The sequence below is a fragment of the Cupressus sempervirens genome, chromosome 3 (genome assembly GCF_028749045.1).
Source record: "Cupressus sempervirens isolate cs-2001-9-10 chromosome 3, ASM2874904v1, whole genome shotgun sequence".
Taxonomy (NCBI): Eukaryota; Viridiplantae; Streptophyta; class Pinopsida; order Cupressales; family Cupressaceae; genus Cupressus; species Cupressus sempervirens.
Window position 1 is genome coordinate 334,006,587 of NC_143120.1, and position 11,214 is coordinate 334,017,800.

Genomic DNA, 11,214 nt, shown 5'->3' on the forward strand with positions numbered 1-11,214 from the left:
AACTTTTGTATTGTCATACACCTAATGTAAGTTATTTCAAGATATTTAAAGCTAGGTGTTATATTCATAAGGATGCAAGGAATGGTAAATTTGATTCAAAAGGAGATGAAGTGCTAGTACATTTTGACTCATTTTTTGACCAAAATTGGTCAAATTTTTGACTCATATTGGTCAAATTTTTGACCAAGTCTTTTGAGCATCGAAATATCGATGCACAATTTGGTCAAAAATGTCATCCTTGTCAATGAGAAGCAGTGTCAATATGTTGGTAAAAAATTTGACCAAGTTTGGTCAAACTTTTGACCAATTGTCATCCTTTACTGACTAGGATGCCAAACACACGATGACATCCTGGTTGATGAGTTGGTCAAAAAGTTGACCAAGTTTGGTTGAAATTTTCACCAACTCAGACTATATTTTTGACTAACTTGCTTTATTTTAAAAAAAAAATGAAAATTGGATTGAAGATGATTCTAGAAAACATGAGATTTATCCTTGATATGGAGCCCCCTACGAATGTCACTGGACTTAACTCTTTCTTGGACATAGTGGGTACTTCTAGAAGTTCATTAATAAATTTGCATAAAAATATTATTGGATGGATAAGTTGACTCAAAACGGCAAGCCATACACATGGGAGATTGCACAAGGAGAGGCCTTCGAGGAGCTCAAACAAGGCTAGTCTATACGCCCATTTTGGAAAATCTAAATTGGGACAAGGATTTCTATGTTCATGTGGATGCCTCTAACATAGAAATCCTTGTCCCAATTCATATATGCTAAAATGGGCATACACACTAGCCTTGTTTGAGCTCCTCGAAGGCCTCTCCTTGTGCAATCTCCCATGCGTATGGTTTTCTGTTTTGAGTCAACTTATCCAACCAATAGGATTTTTATGCAAAGTTTTTAATGAACTTCTGGAAGTATCCAATGTGTCCAAGAAAGAGTTAAGTCTAGTGACATCCGTAGGGGGCTCCATATCAAGGATAAATCTCACTTTTTCTAGAATCATCTTTAATCCAATAATTAGAGTCAATAGTAGTCACCATGTCATCATTCCTTATTTCCTCAAACTTAAGGTGCATGCATTCAATCCATTTCCAACATTCATTTGTGTTGGGGGATAAGTATTTGTAGATTATCAAACTTAATAATGACAAATAATTGCCCAAAAGTTAACCTCTGATTCTAACTACTAACTTTATTACTAGATTATATCACTTAAGAAGCATAAGCATAACATTTGTTCCACACAAAACAATAACAAAAAAATTATTGCTTAGTTAAATGAATCTAACTATAAGAGAATCATCTCAAGTAGTCATTTCTTGAGGAGATGTAACCTTGGACTCATGATTAACCTTAACACATCATCAAGTCATTCACTTTATTCCTTTGAAATAGTACACAATAGATGGTTGTAGTAACAACTTAGAGAATCAAAAATCAAGGCAAAATTTAAGTATATCACATGTGCATTGAATGATCCACCAACTGTTGGCAAAACTAGACTTTATACACAACCTAAGAGACATCTTGTGTCATACAAAAACCTTTTTGCCTTATAATCTCCTCTTGTTGGTATCTTTCCTTGGCCATATTCACTAACTTCCCTATTGACTAGTGTGGAACTAGATAGAGGAGTGAGGATGAAACATGAGTGGAAGCCAACTAATCTCATTGTCCAATGAAGCCTTAACATAAATGGTTACTCAAGACTCTAATGCAATGCAGTTATAAATTTAGTGAGGCTTCTCCCTTTTGAGTTATTGGGTAAGTTCACACCATTAGTTCTGACAATGTTCCTTTATTTCCCTACCTTTCAAAGCCACCAATTCTTTGACCCTGTGATAGTCCTTTGATTTGTATTGGACAAACCCTTTAGCCTCTTTCCTTCTATAAATAAAATCAATCCATTCATTTGCAAACTTCTCCCTTTCTTGGTATACTTTAAGTGACATTCCCATTTCTTTCTCATTCCTTAGGTAAGATGCAAGAGTGAGTTGCACATCTCCTATGTGAATTAAGGAATTCTAGTTAAAATAGTAAGGGACTTCCAAATTGTGAAGATAAAACTCACACATTTGGTCCTACAGTTCTTGTGTCGCCCTAGAGTAAGCAATTAAGAATGAATGAGTAGTAATTATAGAGAAAGGTACAGGATCTTGTACTCAACACAATCCTAAAAAAAAGTGAAGGCTTAGCATCTCAATTAATTTGTATCTCCTAGTCATAGATTTAAGCTACCATGTCTGCTGGCTCCAAGGGTAATCTCAAGATCATTGAGATGAACAACCTTTGTAATGTCTCACCCTCTACTTTGTTGTCCTTTCATTTAAGAAATCATTCTAATTTTCTAATGGATTCAAGGGTCATCTAACATCATAAGTTATGAACCTTCATATGAATCTACACATAATTAATAATTTTTTTGATCATTTAAGTTGATAGGAGGGCTAAGACTTCATATCTATAAGCATGTCAAGATTGATTGTTCACTATAGATTATTAACTTAAATGACCACAAATAATTAATGAAAACGGTGATCATCTAGGTTGTTGGGACCCATTTCATATCTAAAAGCATGCCAAGTAGTTAAATTCTTTTAGCATTCAATCTTGGCATAAAATCATGGCTCTTCCATCCTTTTCAGTGTATTCTCAACTTCAAATGCTCTCTGCCTATGCACCTATGTTTGACTAAAACATGGCTTATTTTTCCCGAGTGATTAGTGATAATATAGGAGCTCAAAATAGTCTTCAATATTTTTAACACCTCAACCCAAAAATTTGTGTATAACATCCTTGGATATTTAGGGATATGCACTCATTATATGAGCAACAAACTACACTCTTTTCCACCTGCACCTCAACAGGACCACTTAATAAAATCAACCCATTATTGGCCTCTACCATGTATTCACTCCTAATATTCAGCCAAGAGAAGTGACAAATATGGAACCCACATATCCCAACTCCTTACTCAAAGCACAATTGAAAAGGGGGAATGATCAATAGCATATGAATGCACTAAACTACCATTAAATTTGCACACTACTCATCACCTGGGTATCATATTTGGATTTTAATGCATGCTTGAGGGATGCATGAACCCTCATTGCAAGCAAAAGAAATCCTAAGAGGGTAAAGTCTTCGAAAAGATATTATAAAATTATCTTTCTTTTAGAAAGAAAGGTTGCTTGATGGTTTGTTCTTTTTCGGGGGTAATTTTGTAATGTATTGCTACTTATCTCCATAGAAAAATGGATGCATGAGAGTTAAACACCGTTTCACACTTTCAAGTAGGGCACAACCCACATATAATGTGTTTGTTCCTCTCTCTTTTTGTCAAGCAATAGTACAAGAAATATAACATTCCACTTGAGAATGAAAAAAAAGAATAATAGAGTCAAGGGAAAGTGCATTTTGGTGTAACTAAATATTACAAGAAATGACCTTTTCAACTATCGTTTACTGCGAACAAAATCAAAGCTAAATAGAAAGATATACTAAATGTCTTTACCATTTATAGCCAGAACCATAACATGATAAAGGAAATAGTAACCCAATGCCACAAAGCTTCACCATCACTCCATTTTTTAACATATAATATTCTCACAAGGATATAAGAGTAGCTTAGGCCAAATGTGATGAAGAAAAGTCCTAAAATATGAAGCTCCATATGAACTATAAGTTTAAAAACATTCAAAATGTCTCAACATGGTGATAAAACTTCCATTGTTTTTGTAAGAATATAATTATTCCTCTTATTTACAATAATAGATTCTACCATTTCAGTTTGACTGCATGCTCTAACATAAAATATTGAAAGTTGATATAAAGAGCAACTTCATCAATCATGAAAATGAGATACAAAGTGCAATTTTTCAGATGAAGAGTCTTCATTAGGTATCCACCAAAAAATAAAAAATATAAAGTTCAAAAAAATAAAAAATAAAAATAATAATACCAAAAGATGCATCATCTATTGCAATTTTGTGGAAACTTGACCAACAATAGATATGATGCCATAAAACTATACATACCAATCATGATGACAACCTTTAAGCCCAAGTGTAGAACATGTTCTAAAGCTGAATTTCCCTGTGACAATTTGCCTATGATAAGAAATAAGTATTTTATCATTTTCATATTGTATAAAAATGATCAAATGGATGTTAAAACATTTAACTTGTCTTCCAAAGAGTAGGTTAATTTCTTTGTATAAAATAAAAAAGATATAAAACATGAATGCAAAATTATCTAAGGATATACAATAATGGTAATTTCTGACAATTATATTGCCTGCTGATCAAACATGGATAAAGAAGATAAAAAGATAATACAATCTTATTGGCCACTATTTGTATCTGTAGAATAGTTGATAAATTTCTCAAAAGGGGCATGAGGGCTCACCTTGTGCTTCCTTCACAAATATTGTAAATGCACTTTCTTCAAATGGTTGAAACACAAAGCAAACAACTATACTTCCTGAAAGATATAACTAGAAAAATCAAATATTCTGCAATAAAGAAGACCATAATAGTTTGTACTAAATAGACCAGACATTGAATAAGTTTAAATATGTCATAATTCCCAAGATACAAAGACATCTACAAGAATATAGATTTCTCTAAGAAATTTCATCCCAGCAACCAGGACACATAGCTAATTGACTTCAAGTGTGTTAACTATCTTCAAGATGTGTATGAAAAATAGTTTTAATCCATAATCAAAAAATATGGTGTTATAAAAATTGACCCCAAATGGCTCCTCCATGGTTATTGAGAAATAAAAAGACCAATATGTTATATCACTGCCCTTAGACAACTTCCACAACAAAGGAAGATGATCTTGTAAATTCTATGAAGACAAGACAACTTGGTATTAGACAAGTGAATTTTATTAATGTTGTGTCAAGTTACCTACCTAGTTTATCTACAAGACCATATGCCTTCATCAACCATCATGTACATACTACTATAAAATTTAATAAACATATCATTTAGGAACTTACTGCATTGGACATTATGGCCTTCTTTCAACCTCTACCACCATTCGCTAGCTTGCAATATTTTGCATCATTCTTCTCATTAGCACTCCCTCTTCTCTTGTGACCCCTACCAACTTGTTGCCTCACTTTTCACCATGTACCAATTTTGCAAAGTGGAGATCATCTTGTATTGTTTTTAGTTTAGTTGAGTCGGTTGCCCCTTTTCCTTCCTCAAGTAATAAGTATCTCCATTGGGTTTTCATCTTTCCCTTCTCTCGCATTGTATGGCCGGGTGGGTTTTGTTTATCATCATGAGTCTTTGGGGTAGTTTAGGACCTTTCTCAATGGAGATTCTTAAATTATTTTACTTCAGATGAACTTACTCATAGGTCTTTTTTTTCCAAACTTATAGAAAGTTGGACTGACGAAAAATCCAATTTCATCTTCTCCTTGGTGGGTTTTGCACCTTGAAGGTGAAACCTTGTCGAGATTCCCAAATGTGATTCTCGAGCTTAAATGAAGAGAAGAAAATTATGTTATGGATAGATCATTCAATTGTTGCCATGTTTTCGCTACGGAAACCTTTCAAAATTCACTAAGATGATTAAAAAGGGCAATGGAGGAAAACTCAGAAAAAGCTTCTCCTCAGCAAGTTAAGAACAAGGAAGTCAATTTTTCGAAAAGGTGTTTGTAAAAGAATAAAGTGAGCCAGTGGGTCCCACCTTTCACTTGCGAAGTCAGTTTTATATTTTCTGAAGGCTCAAAGTAAAGTGATTAGGGCAGAGAAGGTAAAACAAAGGGCATTGACAGAAAACTCAGAAATAGCTTCTCCTCGGTGGGTTTCGAACCAGGAAGGCAATTTTTTGCATCCAACGGAAGATCACTCTTGCAAGCATGGTTATTTGACGAATCGATTACAGGAGGCTTAAAAAAGGTAAGGGAAGCATGTTGATCACTTTGAGGGAGGTATTCTGTTCAAATTCTGGCTGAGAAAAATTTCACTCATAGAGTACTCCGTTCTTAATTCTCCGCAGCTTGGTGGAAAATGGGAAAGTAAGCCATAATAAAGGAAAATAACCATTGGGCCAACAAAAATAGTGAAAAGACAAGAAAGAATTTGTTGTAACCTCCACATTTACTAATCTAACAGATTTATCATTTAAGTAATTTGTGTGGCATGGATTTTTAAGATTAATAGGTGGATTGGAGTTTCTATATAAAGATGAACATAATGGATTTTCAAACTACTCCTTACTCATTTGAACTGTTATGCTATTAAGTTGATTATTGATTCTAAAATCCCCATAGTTACAAAGTTATGCTTTCTATCTTATTTTGAGTTTTAAGATTTCCAAATTATCTCTACCTCAATCGAAATGGCAACAAGATTTGTTGGATTTGATGGATTGGGCAGAATCAAGTCTACATGGCAGAATATCATAGACACTTCACTCCTTTTCTTTGACATGCAAGATTTCCAAAGAAGGTTGAGGGTAGAACCAGTCCATCCCATAATAGAGAAACTCCCAAGAAGTGGGCTAGTAGAAGGAGCAGGATTTCCCATATCAGTGCAAGCCCCAGAGCTAATTATTGAATGTATCAATCACTATAACCTAGATATGAAGCAAATCTTACTGCCTAATCAAATAGTATTAATCTCAATTGATAGGAAAGTAGTAGTGAATTGCCTACAAATTCCAGAAAGAAAGGAGTTCTCTGAATTAACATTTGGAGGAGTTATGTCCGAATTCTCTCTGAAGAAGATGGTGTGGCAAAAGGAGATAATGAGTTCTTGGTTCCAAAAGCCAAGAGGAGCTAAAAGTGTATTTGACCCACAAGAATGCAAAATCCTATGGGACCCACAAGAATGCAAAATCCTATATGGGCTGAGATATAAATAACGTGAAAAGTGTATTTGAGGGCTTAACTCTCTCTTACACTAGTATTATATGAAGAAAAGGATTTCATACAACTATGAGAGTCCTACTATTAAATATGATTAAAATGATTCCATATCATAATACTACCAGATAGACATGACAACATAAATAAGGTAGGGACTATGAGATCATCATTTTGAAATTATTTGTTGATGTGTGTTCTCCCTCTCAAAATAGTCCTCAAACCTGTCAAATGGAAAATAAGATATCTATTTAGTATTTATATTTCATGCTAAAAGTTGGTGGTTTATCCCATCTATCTGGAATTAAAAAAGTAAACATGTATGGGCCATTAGCGGATGGCTAGTTGTCTTTGGGACGGTGAGGTTGGTTGCCCCCTAGTTGTTAGGATAAACCACAGACAGAAATAAAAACTACATGCAAATATAACCAATAACAAAAATAATAGAACACACAGAAATGAACACAAGGCACCAAGATTTAACGTGGTTCACCCAATCCCTGGGCTACGTCCACCAAACAGCAAGTCTGATCTTATTACAATCCAGTGATTACAACCTGATTACAATCCGTAATCCCTTACAGCTCAATACCGCCGCAAGAACCAATTTCGTATCACCACATATAAAAAATACCCAACCCTAAGCCCTTTTTATACAAGTATTAAACCGCTTTAGGGTTATAACATGTCGGCCATATGTCGGCCATAATATGTTGGCTACCATGTCGGCTACTTCCAAAAAAAAAAATTTCCCACTATTTATGAAGTATGTACAGTACTTTCCTGATCAGTCACCACAATCTAAAAATCTCCCACTTGGGGACTGATCAGGCTCCACACTAAACAACACTATTGTACCTAGGTATTTTCTTAAAACACTACAACTAACTAGAATATTTCTTGTTTTAGTACAAATTCAGAAATGGGATTGATGATATTTCCTACTCATTCCATGTCCCCAAAATGTCCCCTACAAGAATAGAGGTCAAATTTGTTAGGGGGTGCATCCCTGGGGAGTATAGAAAATAGGTTGTGGAGATTTAATTGATAGATTAACATTATAATCGCATTTGCAATAGCAAAGAGTAATTATCATGTCTATGTTAGGAGAAACATGCAAAGCTTTAGACTTTTGAGTAATGGGAAATTTTTTGTAAGATGAAAATTGTGAAAAAGACCGTTTCAATGCAGACACTCTTTAAAATCTGGGATTTTTCATGAGAAAAGAAACTATAAACATAAAATGCTCCATAATAACAAGAACAATCACCACATAAGAGGAAAATAACAATATAATGTGCACTATATATTGCTTTGTGTCCTTACAAAAAAGTGATTTTCTATCCATGTCTACTATCTAGATCCATAGTTGTATCAAAATAATAAGGTATTTCTAAAATATTAATACTCTAAGAGATAAACAAATATAACAATTATTAAGAAAACCTTAAAATGATGTTTATATGATGTGTCTTGTGTATGTGATTGAGTTATTTTTGGATAGCAGTGAATTCTGGAGGTCATCAAGGTATAGGTAGCTCATTCTATTGTTTGGATAACATACTCAAATTGTGAAGGTTAAGCATAAAAAGAAACTTTTTGGCGGCAGTAGCAGAAACCTTTTTTCCTGCTTGGATAAATTACTTAGAATGCAGAGACTAATTTTTTTAATGCTCCTACCATCCCAAGACCTTTTTCAATGTTCCTATTGTCCCAATAATAGATTTTTTTCAATGTTCCTACTATTTAGGAACAATTGTAGAATGTCACTGACATCCCCAGATGTTTCTAGCCATCTAAGTGGATTTTCCCCAATGCAACTAGAATAGCAAAAGGAATTAGGGGCACTTCTGATGCATCCCCATGTTCCCACAACATGATGGGTATTGGACACCTAAATAACCCCTGGGGAAGCATTACCTCCCATACATCCCTAAATTTAGTTACACATTTAATGTGAAAAATCATATAAATTTACAAATGCAAACATTAAAAGAGCATTGACTTTCTATATTCTAAATATTAAAATCCATTTAACTAGCCATGAGAAGATATAATAGATCTAATAATGGCAATCTTTCTAAGTAAGAAAAATTAATGGATTGGATTTATAAGTCTATTCAAGAAAATGTCTACAGTTGTTAAATTTATGACCTTGCCTACACTAGTATCTTGGATCAAACCTCTTTCCAACAAGGATATGAGATATCTGAAGTCCCCTACTAAATGCTTCATTGAACAATACATGAGTTTGCATTGACTAAAAGCCAAACAACCAAGAAAATATAGCCATTGGAATCACAACAATGATACAAAATGTAATTTCATATAATCATGTCACTGCAACAACTATATACCAAACTATACAGGATTGTAGGAAGGGCTTGAACACTTGAGAAATTAAGATTAGACCCTAGCTAGTTGGTATGAATGTTAGGATACTCATGAACAAATCGGTGAATTTGGAATTGGTTAACTGCAGTAAAATGACCACTACTAAAATTGTCAAACTAACAACCAAGGCTTGTATTGCATGGTAGTAGATATGTTGTTTTTTTGTATACTTATCATGAACATATGAAATAACCACATAAATCAAAATTGCCACAAAAACATAAATCCATGAAAGAAGGTACACTTGTATACTTTTGCTTCCCCCAACAATACCCAACTGATAAACAATGTTGTACTGGAAAAAGAAAAAATGAATATCTAGGATGATCTCTACAACCATTCCCCATTGTCTTGTTGTTCATAAATGGTCATTTTCCTCATTCCACTAGACTTCCCAACTTTGATCTGACTTATTTAAGATCCCCCCTTTGTATTGGATATCCAATTCATAAAATCATCAAAGTCATAGAGGCTAACAACATGTAAGTTGCAATTATATACCTCCAAGAGCACATAACACATATAAAATGCTATAAATGTTGTTTTAATATCCTTTCTTGTGTACATACATTTATTAGGGGTAGTTAATTTCTCATACATGATTAATCTATGGAAATTTATATAATTCTAAGCTTGTTTTTTTATGTTCCAATGCAAAAGAAAAGAATATCAAGGCATTTAGTCATTGAAAAATATAGTGTTATGTCCGATGATTATTATCATAAAATTTACTATCTATAATGTCCCTCCCTAATAAGTAAGACTATTTAAAAAAAAAATTTATTAAGTGCTAAGTTGCCCCATGCTAGCATTTCTAAAAATATAAATATGTCACTTACACTTATTTTGTTCTGTCTCATATCAGCTAAGGAATTTAAAACTAAAGGAAATAAAAGAATTTCTTGACAGTTACATTTAGAGCTCAAGTAAAATGAGTGGGAATTTTTCAGTAAGGGGCAGATTGGAAATATAGAATTGTTTAATAATTTTGCATTTTTCCAAACTAGTTCAGCTTCTAGAGAATGAAGACTTTTTCAAGTGAGATTATCTTTAAAGTAGGAAGATACTCTCATAATAATTCAATGTTTTTCAATTTTCTTGTGGGAATTATAAACTTGGTATTGAATCTCTAAATTAAATAATTGAAGGAATCGGGGAACATAAGTGAATGAGTTTTTACCATCAAATTCCAAAAGAGTTGGTGCTATTGTATTCAACAATTCCTTCAGGCTTTGGTGGTTGATTTTTAACGGCTAGAAAGTTTTGAATTGATACAATGTCTGCTCTAATTTTGGTAACTGGGTTGCAAATTGATTTGCAATAAGATTCAAGGAGGAAGACTGTTGCTCTAAGTTTATATTGTTTGAACACTACTATTAAAATATTGTATGGTGAGATATTTTGGAATTGTTTAGAATAAATGAGAGGGGGGGTGAATCAGTTATACAAGGTCTAGATGTACAAATAAAAAATTTCATAGCTTAGTGAACCCATATCCATAAAACATCATGCATGCATCCATTAGATTATGTAATCACTTAAACTTGTAGGTTATTGTCAAATCAACTTTGCAGAAATGTAAGCATGAAACATAATAGATTCAATAACACATTTGACATAATGATTTAACATGGAAACCCAATTTGGGAAAAACCACTAGTAACATGCTACTAATTCTCACTCTTCTGAAGTGATACCCTATTAAAGGTTACAACGTACACTATTAAATGTGACCTAGTTAAAGAATTTCAATTACCCTGTTAGGAGTGAGCCTTGTTATAAGAATTTTGATCATTCACTTGGAATGTCACCTAGTTAAGGGATTTACAAATGATTTTTAGGTCAACCTTAATCCAAAGGATTTACCCTAGACTAGTACAATGATTACAAAGTAATAGTAAGGCTTGATCAGGTAACAACTTACA

General features: G+C 33.4%; 1 pseudogene; it reads right to left on the reverse strand.

Annotated features, from left to right (window-relative positions):
* Positions 1–9,059: 9,059 nt before the first annotated feature.
* On the reverse strand, positions 9,060–9,811 carry LOC149566343 (callose synthase 12 pseudogene; annotated as a pseudogene).
* Between the last annotated feature and the right edge of the window lie 1,403 nt (positions 9,812–11,214).